This window comes from Miniopterus schreibersii (genome assembly GCF_964146895.1).
Source record: "Miniopterus schreibersii genome assembly, chromosome: 13".
NCBI classification, from domain to species: Eukaryota; Metazoa; Chordata; class Mammalia; order Chiroptera; family Miniopteridae; genus Miniopterus; species Miniopterus schreibersii.
Window position 1 is genome coordinate 9,348,822 of NC_138113.1, and position 15,609 is coordinate 9,364,430.

Below are 15,609 nucleotides of genomic sequence, written 5' to 3' on the forward strand. Positions count from 1 at the left end.
AAGAACTCCTAGTGTTTAGGCAGTTACTGAACCCAAATGGCCCACTGGAGGCTCTTGCTTTTATATTGGCCTTTGTGTGTCAAACCCAATTAGCATCTCTTAAGTTCCTTGAGAAGGTAAATAACATGAGGCCCATTTCACAGGCATTGACTTACTACCTATTGTATTTTTAAGATGAAATTAAAGGGTCCCTCATCCTTTGGCTTTTTAATATTCTTGTCCTTAAGTCCGGACGCTGCCCTTCAATGATGAAATTAGTGAAAGAGAAAGGATCAGTTTAACCAGAGATGTCAAAAGTCAAGTCCCGAAGTAGCGCCTTCCCCTCACCTGGAAGTGGGAGCCTTACCTGTCTCCCATCAGCTCCTGGGTTCATTCCCGAGATTCGTTTTCGCCGGCTGTGATCTTTGAAAACTTAAGTTTTTACAGTGTTAGCTGGGGAACAAAATCATTACTAGAAATCGCTTTCTAGACATTTACTTTAAAATCACTTGAAATACCATGCATCTCATTAGAGCAGAATGAGTTGAGGTGCATGGATGTAGCTCTAGGCCTCCTAAGACAAAAGTACAATGAATGGGGGGGGGGGGGGTCTGTTACCCACCCACCACCATGTGAGGGGTGCTGTGGAGCAGGGACTCCAATATGAAGATAATGTCTGTTCTCAGCATGCCCAGGATTGGACAGCGAGGAGGAGAGGTTGGGTACAAGGAGAGGAAATAGGTAAAATCACTGAGACATAAACTAATGCCAGAGTGAGCTGAGAACACTTAGAAACCCCCACGAGAGGAGCTGCTGGCTGGGGTGGGCAAGATGCCATGAGGCGCGAGCTCCTTGCCCTGGGAGTGGGCGATCACAATATCGAGATGCTGATGCTGAGCCTGAGGATGAGAGTTATGTGCCGGTTTCTCTAGTTTTGAGGAAGGGGTAAGGAAAATTCATAGGAATTAAATAGCTTTGCCATGTCACAAAGGTAAGGGGCAGTGTCGGGATTCCAGTTCAGATCTGCCTTGTTTCCACAGTCCTGCCTTCAACCACCTCTGAGAATGTGTCCGTTACGTCAGGGTCTTAGGAAAGGACACGTTCCAATGTGCGGTTTGAAGAGAGTTAAGTGAGAGGACTGTTCACAAAGGTGTGAGCACAGTGCGAAAAGGTCACAACAGTGTAATAGATACCCCAGGGCTCCTGATGGGTGTGGGGCATTCTGGACTTTGAGCCTTCAAGGGGCAGGGGAGAGAGCTGTTACTGGAACCCAGAGAGAGAGTTATGTGGAGCCCTCCCATGCCAACCAGAGCCATGACCTTCAGCGGAGGGCCACAACCAGCCCATGAAGGCACTGCAGGGAGGAAGAGTAGGAGGGGGGAGGACCGGACTCCATCCCCAGCCTCCTGCTGGTTCCTGCACTGGCTGAACCCAACCAGAAGTTGTGCTGGGTCTCAGAGCTCCAGCGGTGCCCTGCATGCAGATCAGGTGAGCCTCCTGAGGCACAGGATGGGAGGAAAGCACACCTGGAGGGCAAGACAGACGATACCCAGCACAGCCTGTAATATCTAACGCGTCAGCTCTTGTTAGGATCTTTTCATAAGCACATTAGGGAAAAGTCTCAATAAACTTGGCTTTGCATGCGGGTTATTTTTGTTCAGAATCTCATTTTAGTTATCTCCTCTAGAGATGCCATTGTCATCAGAACTAGTTAGACAGCCTGGTGGCTTGCTTCCCTCCCGGCTCCTGTCTGGCCTGTGCCGTATGCATCCCGCACAACCTGGAGAGTTGAGCCACCTGGGTTAAAGAGAAGGGAAGCATATTAATCTGGCACTGGACTCAGAGAGGTCTGTCTCAAGAGACTGAGAACGCCCTCTAAGTCTGGTGGCCAGGATCTTTGGACTCTTAATTAGCTAATAGCCTTTACAGAGGCCTACAGGCCCTGCATGATCTATACACTCACCTCTCCAGCCTGATCTCCTGCTGGAACCTCCCTGTCCAGCTACAGTGGCCTCTGGATGATCCAGGGACATGCATGGTCCCACCAGGGTGTTTGCACTGGCTCTTCCCTGTGCCCAAACGCTGCCCCCCACCAGGTACCTGCAGACCTTGCTCCCTTATTGCCTTCATGTGAGCACAAATGTCATGTTCTCGAGACTTACCCTGACCACCCCCCTTAAACTGCACCACAATCCCCCAACTTCATGCTCTGCTTTATTTCTTCTCTCATAAGTAGCACTGACCACCTTCTAATAGATACATAATTTGTACTTACTGCTTACATTTTTTGCTTATGGTGTGTTTCCAGCCACTTCTAGAAAATGAGCTCCATGGGGCAGGAATTTATTTTTCTCTCTTCCATTCACTCATGTATTCCCAGTGCCTAGACTACAGACTGACACATGGCAGACACTCAGCAAATATCTATGGAATGAATGGGTGGGTAAGTGAATGAATGAGATTCTCAAGGATCTCAAAATGGTCTGACCGCTGTCTCCCAGACCTCTCTCTTCACCGACACATATCTGCCAAAGACCTTTCCCAGAAATGCATCGATCATCTTATTATCACCAGTACTGTCGATACCCTGCGGCCAAAAGCATAGATTTATCAACGTGCCTCACATGCGCTCGGTAGAGGAAATGCACTCACGACTCTGGCTCAGCATCAAAACTAAATGGTGACCTTGGCTTACTTCGCTTCCCCACAGAGGTTATTTCTTAATCATAAAGGGGACATTCTATCCTTGGGAAAAATAATATTTTTGCCACCTTCAGCTTTCAAATGGCTATTTGATATGGCTGGCGTGCATCCCTGTCGGTGGCGGCTGAGAACCCTCGGGTTGAGAGGCTCCAAGAAGGACCCGTCGCGTTGTCGGGGAGCGGCTCGTCCTAAGGTGGAATCAGTTTACAATAACTTATTTACCTGTCCGAGTCCTTCATATCACATTAAAGCTTTCCCCTGCCATCCGGGACTCTGGAGTGCTAAGAGGAAAAAGGAAAATCAATTGATAATGATATATTCAGTTTAGAAAAATATATTGATTCCCAGACAGTGACAGCCGTGCGTTTTTGCAGGGGAGGATGCCGCTCCCTGCCGTGAGATGGCTTTCACATAGATTACACGGGAAAGGGGGACCTAGGAATAGCCCTGCCCCTCCATAATACATGGCCTCTTTCTTCTAGGTGTTAAATCTGTATCTTTTTTTAAAAAATTCTCTCCAGGAAACCCATCTTTTCCCTCCTCAAGGTCTTCTTGCCCATTGTCTAAAAGCTAATGATTTGTTTTTGTAACTCTAGAGTTTGTGTCCTTTCTCTTTTCAGTCTTAGATGAAAGACTTCAATTTCTTATTCTCTCCCATCTCTGGAGCTTCTTGGTTTGGATTAGATGGAAGGCAATGCAATTATTTTCTCCCGTATTCAACGTGAATGGCTCCACTGTGGGGATTAGGGCTTTGTGTGTTTGGGGGGAATGGGAGGGGAGGGGAAGCGGCGTCTGCCCCCGGGGGTTCTGTGCTGCCCACTTGGCCCCCTTACCCTGGGCCCACCCTGTGTGAGGTCATCCATACCCAGAATTCCAAGACAGGGACAGGCGTCCACTTAGGGTGGGGACTATCCAAGATACGGGAACTCCAAAGAGAACATTTAGCAAAAGAGGGTACCTTTTCCTACCCAACCCCACTCTTTTCCCTTCTACTTCCAGACGGTCTGGCCTCCTGGTGATGCTCACGCCGTGATAAGTGTTGGTGGCCGTCAAGGGTTTTGCATCCTGGGGACCAATCCCGAGCTTGCCAGAGACGGACGGCTCAAGGTAGGTCTCTGCTCAGCTCACCTGAGCTGAGAGAAAGGCATTAGGTTGGGCACAGCCAGCTATCTTCTCTAACACTGATTTTATGGGGGAAATGAGGGAAATGTAGCTGCTTCCCTGGCCCTTTGGGTGGGTGACATTTTTACCATAGATGTGGGATGAATTGGTGCTCAGAGCCTCACTAAGCCAACGGGGCCCTGATCCTCCTGCGATCAACCTCCTAGCATTGTTGTACCTTTTCTTCGCTTTCCTGGGTCCCATGGTCTCCAGAAGATCAGATCTAGGGGTGGCCAGTAGCCAGGTGACCTCTAAGCTTCTCACACTGTAATTCTTCTTTTGTAATTTAACTTTTGTCATTATTAAGATAGCATTATTTTTTTATTTTTTTAATATATCTTTATTGATTTCAGAGAGAGAGAGGGAGAGAGAGAGAGTTAAAACATCAATGATGAGTGAGTCGTCATTGATCGGCTGCCTCCTTCACTCCCAACTGGGGACCGAGCCCGCAACCCGGGCATGTGCCCTGACCGGGAATCAAACTGTGATCTCCTGGATCCTAGGTCGATGCTCAACTGCTGAGCTATGCCTGGCTGGGCAGCATTATTTTTTTAATTTTTATTTTATTTTATTGATTTGAGAGATAGAATCATCAGTTTGTTGTTCCACTTATTTATGCATTCATTGGTTGATTGTTATATGGGACCTGACCAGGGATCAAACCCCCAAACTTGGCAAATTAGGATAATGCTCTAACCAACTGAGCTATCCTGGCCAGGGCAAAAATAGCATTATTAAATGCTGTTAGAATATTTGTTCATAATGAAAATATTTTAAAGATAGTACCTAAAATTATATGAATTATTACAATTCCAATAACTATTTTAGTGCCTCTTTCCAGGCTTTTTTCTTATGCACATACATAAAGTGTGTGCACATGTATGCACACACACACACATACATGCACACACACCCATGCATGGGCACACACACAAATGGGATTTTACTGTATGTACTGCCTTATGACCTGTTATTCTGACTTTACAATATGTCACAGGTACCTTTTTTATGCCAGTAAATACAAATCTATAGCGTTTTAAAAGGCTTCATTTATATAATAATCTACATGATTTACCTAACTTGGGCCCTAATGGTGGACATTCAGTTTGTTTTTAATATTTCTCTCTCACATACAATACCATAGCAAACATTTTTGTGTATGCATCTCTACATAATCATTTCATTATTTTCTTGGATTAAATTTATAGAAGTCTGGCCTAAAATTTCAATTCAGGATTCTCAGACCTAGATATGAAGACCAGGCAGCCGGGGGAGTTGGGGGGACACGGCCTACCTGTGAGGGCAGAAACCGGATGGAAAAGAAGCTGCAAGGTCGCTTTCGCACACACCCGGCCGGCCAGGAATGTGCCGACAGAAGCGGGGAGTCTGGAGCTGGAGTTGCCAACACTCACCCCTATGCCTTTTCCCGAGGGTCGGGGGGTTCGGCCTGGAATGAAAGTTGGAGGGTGGGGGTCTGGGCACTGGGATTCAGGACAGTTGAGCCTGAGCTGTCCCAGCCTAACATGTCTTGGTGTCACTTGTGCCTGTAGACATCCATGGGCCAAAGCCACCTCTGCACAACACATAGGGCCTGGTGTTGTGTTCTCCACAGTGCCACACTCTGGTGTCTCGACCAGGAGCCTCATGGCTTCTTCCTGGGGCCAACTGATGGCCTATACTCCAGCTGCCTTCTGCAGCAGGGGCCAGAGCAGCAGACCAACAAGGCTCCTGCCATGTCCACATTCTCATCTGGCCAGAGAGCTTTCTTTGGACTCAGAGACGGTAGGGTTGTGGCTGGCCCTCCACTCCCAGAGCCCTTGCACAGAGACAAGAAAATGCAGCCGTGGGATCCTGGGTTACGGGGAGCCGTGGTTGTCAGCAGGAAGCAAGAGGAGGCCCTGGGCTGGGCCTGGATCAGCTGCCAAAATGAAAGAAACATCCACTGCAATCCAGCCTGCTGCCACCCAGCAGCCCAGTGGGGGCGGCTAGCGGGGGCAGAGGGGTTTCTCACCTCGAGAGCTGTGGGCTGTTGACACATGCCTAATGGCACTACCAACCAGCTGGACAGCTGTCCTGGTTGTTTCTGTGATTGTCGGGTTGGAGGAGAGCTGGAAAACTAGCCAGGCAAGCCTGGCTTTAGTGACCATGGCCTTCCCAGCTCCTAGAGGGGGCAGAGGCGGAGTTAGCGTCTGGGGAGAGATTGAGGAGATGGTCCTCACAGAGGGCAGCTTCCCTAGGATGTGCCTTTGAGTTGCAGGCACTGTGAGTGTGGCAGGGGGTGAGGTGAGGGGGACAGAGAGGACAGGAGTGATGGGTTCGGTCGTTCCTCTTTTGGGTCTTCTGTACTCCACCACTGCCGCAGGTGGCACGTGGGTCTTGTTCAGCCCAGCCTTCGAGATGCGTGTATTTTGGGATGGGGAGGGACGGGGCATACCTGACAGGATACACCTCGTATGGCTTCCGATCTCTATTCACCCACCAGACTGGGGTCCCCCTTGAACCCCTGTTGTCTTCCCTACCGCCTGGCCAGTAGCTGCAGACCTCTGACTCATCTCTGCTTTCTCCTGTCCACCGCTCCTGCCCAGCACCTGCCGGGCTTTCAGTAAATACATCACTGCTCACCCAGCCACCACTGTTCTTGGGAGCACCACAGATCATGGCCCAGTCTGGGCCTCGCTTTCCCTCACACGAAGGACGCCCACCGATTCCCAAGAAAATGGGAAGGTTCCACGGGCCACTGTGACCTCGGTGCCCGTGGAAGGAGCTATCACTTTCCTATGGAAACTGGACCAGATCACTGGGCTCTGTGCGTCTTGCTCCAAAATGCAAACACGGAGGGCTCCTCTCCATGTGTCAGTGGTTTGATGATATTCACCCCGTAACCAGGGGTGTGGGGCCAGACCAGCCAACAGGAGTGACATCTGACACCTGCACTGCAGTGTGTGGCCCTTGCTGGGGTGGCGCTGAGAGGAGGTGAAGCCGAGGACCTGGTTTGTGCAGAACCAAAGGCTGAGCCAAGAGTAGCATTAGCCTAGGCTTTGGAGGTGGTGAGGGACAAGTGCCGATCTCCATCTGTGCTGAGGAGCGCCCATGCTGTCATCCCCAGCCTCCATCCCTGGGACTGTCTCAGCACTGCCCCCCAGGCTCTTTGTCCCCCTGGGAGTCTTACATCCTGGGAAGACACTGCAAATGTTTCCAGAATTCATGAGACCTGGGATTGTCCTGCTAGAGAGCAGCGTGGGCTGTGCCTGGGACTCCGCACCCAGGGCAGCCTTCCCCGGCAAAGCTGTCCTGAAGGTGCCCTCGCTGACCACACAGTCCCCATCCTTTCCTTTCTCCCTCCCTCACTCCAGAAAGTCTTGCTTCATTGCCTCCCCAGTCCCTCCTCCCTCCTCTTCTTTCATATCCATCCCCCTGTGGCCTCCGTGGCTTCCACCCCAAGGACGGACCTGTGGGCAGACGTTTCCGTGCGGCTACTACCAACACATACGCTGTGTCATCCACTTGTCCTTTGTCCATGCTGCCTCTCCCAGCCCTGCCCTGGGAACCAGAGCAGCTCCTGCTTCCCACTGGGCATCTGGGCGCTGAGACCCTGAGGGGACCATGTAACCACGCCAGGTGCCCAGGCACCACCCGAGCAGCACTGGTCCATCCTCACGCAGACCCTGCAGCTGTCCCCCACCTTCCCATTGTCCTCAGACCTCCAGCCTGCTGCCCAGCTCAGGATCAGCTGATGGGGCTGGGGTGGAGCACACAGCAGCTCGCTCTAGCTGCAAAACCACATTTGGCACCTGGGCTAGAAATAGCTTGTCTGCAAACCTCAGAGTTTATTTTGTGGCCAAATTTGATTTTCCAAGTGACCTGTCTCCTTCCTTACCTTACACCTGCCCCAGCAGCCAGGGCTGCGGGAACAGTTGTGAGTCTGTGTCTGCAGGAAGGCACCTGGCTCAGGGGCCATGGGGGTGACACCCAGCCTGTACTATGCAAGCTTTGCTATGCACTGTGAGTGTTCAGAGGGAGGTGCCTCTTTCTAATTTGCACAAAAATGCCGAATAGGCTAGTAGTAGCCCTGCCGGAGTCCCTCCTGCTCTGTGTACAAGTCACGCCATGTATACATTTGTCCGTTGACTGTGTAAGGGTATGCGTCTCCCTTTTTGATGATCTCAAATAGTCACAGGTCACTCAGAAGAACTTTTAAGCTTTTGTCTTCCAATCATAAATTCTTGTAACATGATGATAGATGCCAGGAGGAATACCTATGGCCACTCATTCCTTCATTTCTTCTGCCACAGACTATATTGTTCTAGGTTTGGGGTCCGGCAAGGTCATATAAAAAGCCCTGTCCCCAAGGAGCTAGCAGTCCAGTGGGGAGACCAGCAAGTAAACACATTCTTATAAGATTTGATAAATACAATAGGAATTTATACAAAGTGCTATAGAGCACGACTCATTCACTCAACAAATATTTCTTGAGCAGCTGCTATGTATCAGGCATCAATCTAGGCACTGGAGACACAGCAGTGACCAAATGAGACAAAGTCACTGACTCGGAGCTCACAGAGTCCTCAGGAACTTAGTTTGGTCAAAACCACAGGCTTCCAAAAAGAGATAACTTTAAGCTAGAAGTTAAAGTCTAGGTGTGTGTATGTGTGTTCAGGGAATGTTCCAGGCAGTAAGAACAGCTTGTGCAAAGACCTGGAGGTATAAAAAGACGAGAGCTCAGAGACTCTTTGGCAGCCTCATGCTCTGGGCAGTCCCTGCCCCACCCTTGATTTGTTAGAATGTCCAAGGCCAAGGTCATAGGGCTTATTTTACCTCCTTCTGTGACCTAGTGCTTTTAGTTTGCTAAGTGTTTTCACATAATTCCCTGTACTTGGTCCAGAGGGGGGGCCCAGAGGGATTATTGCCATTTATTATACCCAGAGCAAGCTGAATCCCAGAGAGGTCACTGTCTTGCCCAAGGTCACATAGCCGGTCAAACCAGAGTAGGAACTAGAGTCCTTGTCTCCTGGTTCCTAACCCAGAGGTGCCTCCTGCCTGCATGTCAACTGCCAGTCCTTGTATTGAAGCCTAAAGAACCCTGAGCAAGTGTCCATCATGTGCCTGCCTGTCTTCCACAAACACTAGTTGAGCACCTACTATGTGTTAAGCCAGCATTGAGTGACCATCTCTGGGCTTCAATGTCATCCCAACCCCACCCAGGAAGAAAATTGAAAGAATCACAACCAGGTTGTCCTTCTTTCCACTCATCATGAATCCAAAGGCCTGAAGACTGAGGGTGAGCCAGGCCCAGGCTGTCACCCATCTATACCAGGTTGAACAGGGAACAGAACTGCCATAGCAGGCCGAGGCCTCCCCCTGAGCCCTCTCATCCAGGCCACTCGGAGGCACATTAATTACAGCTGCCAGTACGTGTTTTTACCCTTGTAAGTGAGCAGGATGCTAGAAGGAAGGAGGAGACGTAAGCCTCATTCACAGAGCTGGAGCTCGCCTGTGAGACAGTCACAGCTTAGCAGCCCTCGCAGGCCCTCCTTTTGATTCGTAGCCACTCATTTGGATAAAAGCATCTGCTTCGCAAGGTAGCAACAACAAAAATCATGAAAAGCATATTCCTGCTTTTACAAAGTAACCCAGTAACAGCACAGGAGGTAACAATTAACCTGACCCCCCTCCTCCAGGTACGCAGACTGGTGCTGAAAATGGGAAATGAAAGTCAGCGCACAGAGAGGGTCTATCCAGGGACCCTTCTCAGAAGTTCATGAAGCAGCCCCCAGCCAGCCAGAGAGCCTCGCCCTCCCATTAGCGCGTAGAGGAGGCATCCTGCCTCTCCATCCCAGAATAAACGGTGCGATTATTTATTTAGCACCAGTTCAAGGCTCTAAAATGCACTCAGAGTGCTTTGCCTTCTTGCGCAGGTGCCCACTGAGCTGTGGTACCGACTTCATGTATGGGATCAAGTAAACCCGACCCCACACCAGCCAAACTTGTCCCCTGTGACCCCTACCCCCAGCGAGCACACACAAACATGTGCACACACACGGCCTCTGTTCCCATCCAGGCAAATCCCTGTGCCTCTGACTGACCCAGCTGTGTGCATCGCACCTCTGGGCACTTGCCAGGCTAAGCCCGAACCTCCTGGAAGCACCTCTCCCGCCCCCGCCCATCTCCTGGCAAAGCACTCCCAGGCTACCCACCCATGGGAATTTTCTCTCCTCAGATCTCCCCAGCACCCATTCAATTCTTCTTGGGTCATGTGCAGTCCTTTCACTGTCCAGTGTGCTCAAGAGTCATCCCCCAACCACTGGGAGCTCTGTGGGGGCAGAGCTCTCTGCAGAGCTGAGCACATACTAAACACTAAACACTAAACAGGAACTGGTAACAGAAAAAGTCAGCTCTCAGGGCCTCTAGCTGTGCTCCTGGGCCCCTCGGCCCCACCCCTTCCCTTCTATCACAAACCCTCTTACCTGGCACCTGGCTGTTTTCCAGTCTGCCTTGGGAGACCGCTGAGAGTCCCCTGAGGGCTTGGGCTGCATCTCAGTCACGGGGTTCCTCCCCAAAGCTTGGCACAAAGAAGGCTCTCGAATGTTTGTGGGATGAGTGTTGGCACCTGCGCTTTACTCACGCATCTCATTTAATCTGCCTCACCTGTTTGCTCAAGGGCCAGCCATACCTGGCAGGTCAGCTTACAGCGCCCACTGTAGGGCAGCGAGGGCAAGGCACAGACTGTCCTTCCAAGGCCACTGTCCTGTAGGGACACTACACACCCAGGCCGGTGCTCTCCTTCCCACTGTTCTAGGCACAGTTCAGGGTCCAGGAAAAAGGCCACCCTGGGCTCTGTTGGACAACCCGGGGTCTCAATAGGCTCAATTTCACACTTAAGCCACATGTAGAAAGGTGTGTCCCATATTCAAAGGGGCCTCACAGCATCCATTTATTCACTTGGGAGACATTTATAGTAAACAGCCTAGTAGAGCAGGGTGGTCAAGAAAGAGCACAGATGGTGAGACCAGACTACCTGGGTCCTAATCCCGTCCCTGACCCTTATCAGCTATGCAACTTCAGGTCGTTATTGAACCACGCCGTGCCTCAGTTTCTTCATCTGCAAAACAGGGATTATAATAATGCCCACCTCATACAGTGGTTGTAAGAATTAGTGAGTGAACAGAATACAGTAGCTGGAATAGAGCATGAAACAGCTCTAGACGAGGGTTGGCTATTACTATTCTAAGGGGCTAGGACCCCAGCCAAGTCCTGGACTTAATTCTTAATTCATGCTTTCAGGACCACATGCACCTCTGCCCTCCACCATGTCACCCAGTTGTCTGCAGACTTTGCGGAGCCCATTCAGTCAGGTCAGCAGGGACTCCTGCTCTGAGCAGCCCAAACCCAGATGGTGAGTGAGTGACCATCAGAGACACTGGGTGGCTTTGGGACCTGGAAGCATGTCCCATCCCTCTTTCCATCTCAGATTTTTTTGTTTTAATCTTTACCGTGAGGGGCTTAGATTCATGATTGATGTCCAAGGGCCAGTGGGGCTCTGTCCCCAGGAGTGACACTCCGGAGGTGGCCACATGGGGGCTTCTGGGACTTGGCCACAATTAGCACTGTGGTCTAGAAGGTATGTCAGCATGTCCTTGGGGCATCTCTCATTAACAATCATGAAGTCATTATCTGGTAAATAATTTATCACCCAAGAGATGGGATAAGCTGCCAATAAACAATAATCCATTTAGAATGAGGCTTGACCAGGGCACCGGCAGCAGGAGGACTCGGCCACTCCTCGCCTGTGGTGTCAGCCCTTAAGAGCTGGGGCCTGGCCTCTCTGAAGCCCGCCCTCCCCACCCCGGCCAGAGGCATCACCCGTTTTCTGGGCTCAGGCAGAATTTACTCTGTAGAATAAGCAATGGGTATTAAGTGCTGACCAGGTACCAAGGGCTATGCAAAGTGATTTACATGCACTTTCTCCTAAATCCCACCAATAAGCCTATGGATGTGGGGACTGTTATTGTTCCCCTTTGCAGAGAGGTATACGGAGGTTCAGAGAGGCCAAATAATTTCCCAAGGTCTGACTCAAGGTCAGCACATCCTTGGGTCTGGGATTCAGTTCCCTGTGACCTGAGAGCTCTCACTCCAAACCAGCATGTCCCGCTTCCTCCCACCATGAGCTTTAACCTCTCAGTCACTTGTCCAGCCTTTGTCTCCTGTGACCTACACCCTCCAGCCTACACTGGGAGCCCTGGAGGCCCAAGTTCCTCCTCTAGTCTCCCTCACCAAGGGAGGGGCCCAAGTGGTGTTTCCTAGAGGCTGAGGACCGGACCACAACCTCACAGGGCTGGTCAGCTAGTTAGTGGTGTGGTTAGCTTGTTAGTGGAAGCCAAACCAAGGGCACAGGGGAGGGGGGAGGAGATGATGTCTTCAGGACACTGTCTGGACATCCCACCTCCTCACAGGCCTGGTGCACATCTCCTGATCAGGGGACACGGGGCAGCATTCTGGCCACAAAGAGCTCCAACATGGGGAAGGGAAGGAGCTTGGGCTCAGATGGCATGAACCTGGGCAGTGTGGCTTGGCCTTTAGGAGTGGGGTAGCTCTGCCATGCGAGGTTCCTCTCCTGCCCATACTCTGCCCCCCCTGCCCCAACCCAGCAAGGCCAGCAACATGCCCTATGCCTATAGGACCATTTCAAAGGCCTGCCCAGAGGCCCCCAGTCAGGGAGGGTCCCCTGGGGGTATCTTCCTGCTAAGAGCCTCCATTCTTGGTTTCTCCACCACCAGCACCCATACAACCAGCCTCCCCAGAGGGGCCTTCTCAGGCAACCAGAGCCATCCCAGTTGGGAGCTTCTTGGAACGTGATGGAGCTGCTGGATGCAGGGCCCTGTGATTGTCACACATCTGGAATGTTGCACAAACCTCGTGGTCAGGCCGTGTGGTAGAAGAAGCCACAGCGGTTCCCAGGCATGTTCATTTCTTAATAACTGTGGCCACCAGCCCGAGGAAGGGCCCATTCATCCTTCTGACCTCCCCTGCCGCGGTCACTGGGTGGCCAGGACTGGCAGACACAGACCAAGAGCAGGTTCACCTTGCTGCGGCCTAGAGCAGGTTGAGACAGCTGAGCCTTCGCTCTCCTTTGAACAGCATTGCCTCCCGGCAGGCACTGCTCCCGACCTGCTGGCCAGGCTCCCACACTGGCCCACACACATCCCCTGGCTCCTTCCCGAACTCCTTTGCTTCCAAAAATGGGGAAAGATTCCACCCCTGGGCATCTTCTGCCTTGGCCCCATGATCCTCAGCCTGTTGTTCAGGGTGGGGCTGAGTCTCCAAGACCGAGGAAGGCAGACAAGGATGGACCAGCCACTGTCCTGGGCAGAGTGACCCCACCCCTGTCAGCCCCCTTTACCCCAGTCCCATGTCAGCACACAGATGCTGTGAACTGACCGAGCCTCTCTCCTGGGCCTTGGAGAGCTCTTGGCAGACTGGCTGCCACCCTCCATTGAAGTCACCAGAACAGGGAGGCACCCCCCCCATGCTGTGTCTCCAGCCCCCTCTCCTCCAAGGCCTCAGAGGGGTGATAGCTGTGCCCAGGCCCAGCCAGGGAAAAGCAGGACGCTTTCTATCCTGCGTGTTTCCACTTCACTGATTTCCAGGAAGGAAAGCCGGTGACTTAAAAGGGTACACGTGAGACAACGCAAATGAAAAGCGGGAGACGGGAGCAGGAAATGGCGTGGCGCGGCTGCTCCGTGAAACCATGTGCAGAAAGTCCCAACTGCTTGCTACAGGTGGGTGGCAGATTGGCAGGTTCGGCAGTAACTCTGACCTTAGCCTCCTGTTGGAATTGCCTGGGGCTTCTGATGACTAATGTGAAAAGCTCTACCTCTTGCTTACCCCCAGTTGGGGGTCACAACCCCCGTGTTCAGGGCTTTGTTCCATGGGGCTCCTACTTCCTGCCACTGGCAGCTCCATCCTGAGGCCCTGCAGTGCCGCCCCACCCCACGGGTGTGAGGAAGCCCCCACTTCCAGCCACTGGGACCTGACTCTCCGTGCCCCCTGGGTTGTGGGTGGATTGACAGCAAACAGAACTACCATTTAGGGAGGCGGAGGGAGTCTTCAGGAGCCTTTGTCATGAGGCAGAGAGCATGGCATTTCTGTGGGCCGTAACAGATACAACCTCCCGACAGCCCCCCAGAAAGCTGCCCTGTGACGCGTGTTCCCATGATTTGCCCTCCTGTTCTCAGTGGGGGTGCCATGGCTGCTAAGTGAAACCCAGCAGGGAGATGAGGACCTGCCAAGCCTGCTGTCTCCCTTCCGTCCTGCAGTCAGCCCTGGGGACGGGTGGGCCCGGACACTAAGCTGCTCCCAGAGACCTCCAGGGAAGGAAATTCCATCAGCTCCCAGAGTCCGCTCGCTCCGATCTGGTGGCTCCTGCAGGCTTCTCCTCTATCTGACCTAAATCTCCCTTGCTGCAATTTAAGCCCATTTTCCCTTGTTTTGTTTTGAGTGGAAATGGAGAATAGCTAGTCCCCAGCTGCCTCCGAAAGCAAGGTGAGTCGGAAGTCCTTCGCATCTCCTGCTGAGTGAAGCCTTCTCAGAAACCTGCCCTTTGAACCCCCACCTGCTAAAGCCCCCAGAGAACCGCTTTCATGTGAATGCAGGACACAGGCAAAAACCGGGGGGCCTTGGTGGTGGCAGGGCCCCTCCGGTGGGTGCACCATCCAGGTGGCCCTGGAGGTGAATGGGGGAGGCGCAGCAGGGAGACGGGTGTGTGGAGGGATCAGTGCCAGGGCGGACTGTGGCCAGGGTTCTGGGGAGCTTCCCGCAGGAGGTGACACCACGTTGTGTCCTGGAGGCTGGAGGGGATGTCAGTTACGTTGCTGAGGGTGAAAGGGGGCCCTTCAAACAGATGCCAGGAGGATGCTCGTCCACTCCAGGTGCCACGTTGGGTCCTTTTCCGACATTCGCCTCTGTCCGGGGCCGAGCGCTTTTCCCAGCCCGCCTCCGCCTCCTCGACAGCAGCCGAGCTTCACACCCTCACAGGCTCATTCACAGGCATGTTCTGCGAGGCTTCTGTTGGCTCTTGATCTTGGACCCGTAGGTTTTCGTCTTGTTTTTGTGCCTTTTTACTTCTGGGAACAAATACTGGCCACGTGTTCCTGCTAAACATTAGCTATTTTATAGGCCCTCGAAGCCAGTTCCTGGAAGAGTTGGGTTCATGGAGGAAAAAAAAAATTAATTTGATTGGAGAGCAGTCGATCACAGCTACGTCCTGGGCTGGAACAGCCATGCGCCGAGTGTGCTGCCAGCGCTCAGGCGGGGCAGTGAACTAGGGGGAAACTCTGTTTTTCCACGGCCAGTGGAATTAAAACCTCCCTGCTCTGTAGGAAAAACGGAGAGAAACTGAATCCCTCTTTCCTAAGGGGTTATCTAGCTGAAATCCTGAAATGTGAGCAACGTCATTTGACTTTTTGTTTCCATTGCTTGGCCAATAGTCCCCTTCAAACTACTTGGCTTCAACACAAGGGAAAAAAGAAGAAAAAAAAAGCATTGATTGGATTTAAATAATGGAATTGCCATTAATATCGTCCATAAAAGATGATTGATTCTGACTTGGATTTATGGGAAATCGGGGCTTGTAAAAGTAAACAGAGTGGCAGTCATTCAATATTAATGCTGGTTTATGTACCTACCCCCTGGAGGGCTGGTTAAATGGATGAGCCCCCCACCTAACCTCCCTCCCCCCCATGTCAGCAGCTGAGCTACGGGACCTCCACA

The 15,609-nt window shown here is 51.9% G+C and overlaps 1 protein-coding gene across 2 annotated transcripts in view; it reads left to right on the forward strand.

The window, feature by feature from the left end:
• Positions 1-15,609, forward strand: part of KLHL29 (kelch like family member 29) — a 249,194-nt gene that overhangs the window by 62,632 nt on the left and 170,953 nt on the right. Inside the window, exon 2 of one of the 2 annotated variants that reach the window (XM_081156708.1) lies at positions 3,682-3,789. The gene's annotated coding sequence lies outside the window, so the exon portion shown is untranslated. Of the gene's footprint in view, positions 1-3,681; positions 3,790-15,609 lie in introns of those variants that run through there. The other variant, XM_081156707.1, reaches the window with a different exon arrangement.